We start from the raw sequence: 3,343 nt of genomic DNA, 5'->3' as shown, positions 1-3,343 counted from the left end.
TGTGCTCCCCCACCCACCTACCCACTCCTGCTTCACTGCCCTAGCATTTCCCTACACTGGAACATCAAGTCTTCACAGGACAAAGGCCTCCCCTCCCATTGATGCCAGATAAGGCCATCCTCTGCTACATATGCAGCTGGAGCCATGGGTCCTTCTAAGTGTACTCTTTGGTTGGTGGTTTAGTACCTGGATGCTCTTGGGGTGGGGGGTTCTGGTATGATGATGGTTGGCTGAAAACATCTGCCTCTGTATTGAGCAGGCTCTGGCAGAGCCTCTCAGGAGACAGTTATACCAGGCTCCTGTCAGCAAACACTTCTTGGCATCAGCAATAGTGACTGGGTTTGGGGTCAGTATATGGGATGGATTCTCAGGTGGGGCAGCCTCTGGATGGCCTTTCCTTCAGTTTTTAAAGGGAGAAGTTGAAAAATCATTATTAGTGCCATAGTGTGCACCTGTAATCCTCATAATGGGGAGGCTGAGGCAGGAACATCCTGCTATGTTCCAGACCTTTCTAGGCTACATAACAAAACCCTGGCTCAAAAAACATGAAAACAGCATCAAGAAGAACAAAAATCCCATCCTGAAAGAACTTAGATGAAGACTACTTTTACACATCTATTATACACAACACTAGTTCCTATTTTGTAAACAGAAGATATACTAAATGTTAAGAAAAAAAGTTTTATATAATGATTTTTAAGTAGTTAAAGAAGTCACCAAGCAGTTAATTACAATTAATACAATGTTCTACCTCTATAGTCATTACATAACATAGCAAGATTTATCCACAACCTACACATCTGCAAATAATTTGTAGACATTTCTTTTATAGCATCCATGATTATTAAACTTCTTGATTTTTGCTGATGTAGTGGGGGGGGCGGAAATGTGATTTTAGTTTTTTATTTCCTTCATTTAGAGAGACGCTGGACATTTTTTCCAGCATCTTGGAGCTGTGGAACGGTCATTTGAAAGGCGAATTTGGCCAGAAACAAAGCTATTACAGAGACTGTGTCAAGCCTTCAGCGGGATGAACAGAGACACAGGAGACTTGGCATTTACTCTGACCTTCTGAGAGAAACTCAACAAAGCGGTGTGGCTCTGAGGATGAAAGAAACTTGAGGAAACTTGATATTTCCAGAATGATCTGAATCTTGACTAGAAAACTCCTAGGTCCCAAAGGTCTGAGACAATGTGTTGTCTACATCAAAAGGAAGACAGTTATAATCCTCTTCTCCAACCTAAGTGGTGTTGTCCACACGGCATTCATCTACAAGGTCAAACAGTCAGGCCAGCCTATTATGCAGGAATTCTAAAACATTTGTGGGATTGTGAGTAGCACAAATGATTGGTGTCTGCTGGAGGATGTGCTGGAGAACCGACTGTCAGCTTGGAGTGGGGGAAAAGCCCCCCCCCCATACACACACACATGCATTTAATCACAAAAGTACTTTCTGTGGATTATTGAGCAAACAAACACAGACCAAGTCATTCCAGGGTTTTTTCCCCAGTCACTGTCTTGTGACACTGAAGGACTGGCATTTGCCAATTCAAACCTTGGACTCTATAAAAATAATAAATGTATCATTAAACTAGTTAGTTGTGCCAGGCTTACCTGTCTAAGCTAATGTTGCTAAGAAACAGCTTTCAGAGTGTCAGTTAATAGCCTTCTAGCCATTACAAAACAATAACAACAACAGCAACAACAACTGCAAAGCCGTTAAGATTCCAAAATGGTTTCTTTCCTGAGATAAAGACATGTAGGAAAGACAGACTTCTTCGGAGTGTTCCTAGTTGCCTGTGGTTACTGAATTGATCTGCCCCACCCACAATCTGACAGATACAACAAATTCAGAGGTAGTGTCAGTGAGAGCAGAGATGCACAGACTGCAGCCCAGATCCCTGATGTCCTTACACTTATCTAGCAAAATAAAGATGCTGGAGGACAGAAGGAATCAATGCCAGCATTAACGCTTCAGTGTAGGGGCTGGAGATGGCTCAGCAGTTAAGAGCACCCACCGACTGATTTTCTGAAGGTCCCAAGTTCAATTCCCAGCAACCACACGGTGACTCACAACCATCTGTAATGGGATCCAATGCCCTCTTCTGGTGTGTCTGAAGAGAGCAACAACGTACTCATATACATAAAATAAATAAATCTTAAAATAGACCTTCAATGTGTTTCTATACTTCTTATATTTCCACTTGTGCTGCTTTAGGGCCCAGTAATAGAATTAACATAGGATAATGTGTGACACTGGAGAAGAGCTAAAGGATCATCATCCAAATGTAAACACTTCCAAAAGTCTCTCTGTCAATGTTTTACAGGGTTGGTAGAAGGGTCCCTCTGTAGATTATGATCCTCCCAGCAAGTCAGCCACCGCCTCCATCACATCAGATGTGCCCACTCATCTGTCACAATCAGTTTCATTACCTCTTTACATTCTCTCATGGAAGAAAGAGGTGGGGAGGGTCTCTTGAACCCTCACCCGAGTTTCTGGGCAGTCTTCCCACTCATTTGTATGTAAGCTTGTCCTAACTATGTGTGGCCTCCTGTCTCAGAACGTTCTAGAGTATGTGGATAGGGGAAGGTTAATTGACTGTATCTTTCCACCTATTCTGCTTGGGAAGCTGTTATCCATGCTGGGTGAAGACTTTCCCGTCAGGATGCTTTTGGGATCATCCAGGTTTCTGCCAATCACCCCTAACCCTTGCTCTGTAAGTAAAGCCCAACAAACTCATTGGTTTCCAAGGGTGAAAAGTTGAATTTGGTGAAATCACTACTTTGGTTTGCGCTTGGTTTGTTTGTGTGTCTCTAGGGAAGGAATTATCTCAACAAATGACCTTTGTAAAGGAAGATAAATTTAGGCCTTCAAAGGCTGACAGACTGGTTTTGGCTCCCACATGTAGAAAGTTAATTAAATGGCTGGAACTGAGATCTGGTGGCCCCCAGTTCCAGTCAGATCTTGATCCTGACTCCTTTTAAACTCTATGAAGGGATCACTTGAACATGAGTGTGGTTATAAAAAGTTTTCTTTCAATGAGTTCAGAGGGCAAGCTTAGATGTACTGGAAGACGCCCAGATCAGGGGATATTTTTTGTGTCTCTGCTTCTCTCCTCTAGATAATGGCCACGAAAGTATATCATCTCATGATCTTTCCAAGTCTTACAACAATGCAGGAAGTTTCAGGGGTCCTCTGGGCACCAGGACATCAAATGGAAACTGTAGACTAATCTAAGCTGTAACTACACAGAGGAGACACACTTAGCTAAAGGCTAAGCAGATGCCATCAGCCATGGTGTAGATTGGTTCCCTGGGGCGAACACCTAGTCACAACACTCC

This window comes from Mus pahari, chromosome 3, assembly GCF_900095145.1.
Source record: "Mus pahari chromosome 3, PAHARI_EIJ_v1.1, whole genome shotgun sequence".
NCBI classification, from domain to species: domain Eukaryota; kingdom Metazoa; phylum Chordata; class Mammalia; order Rodentia; family Muridae; genus Mus; species Mus pahari.
The sequence above is the reverse complement of the archived record's forward strand: the minus strand, read 5'-3'. Positions refer to the sequence as shown.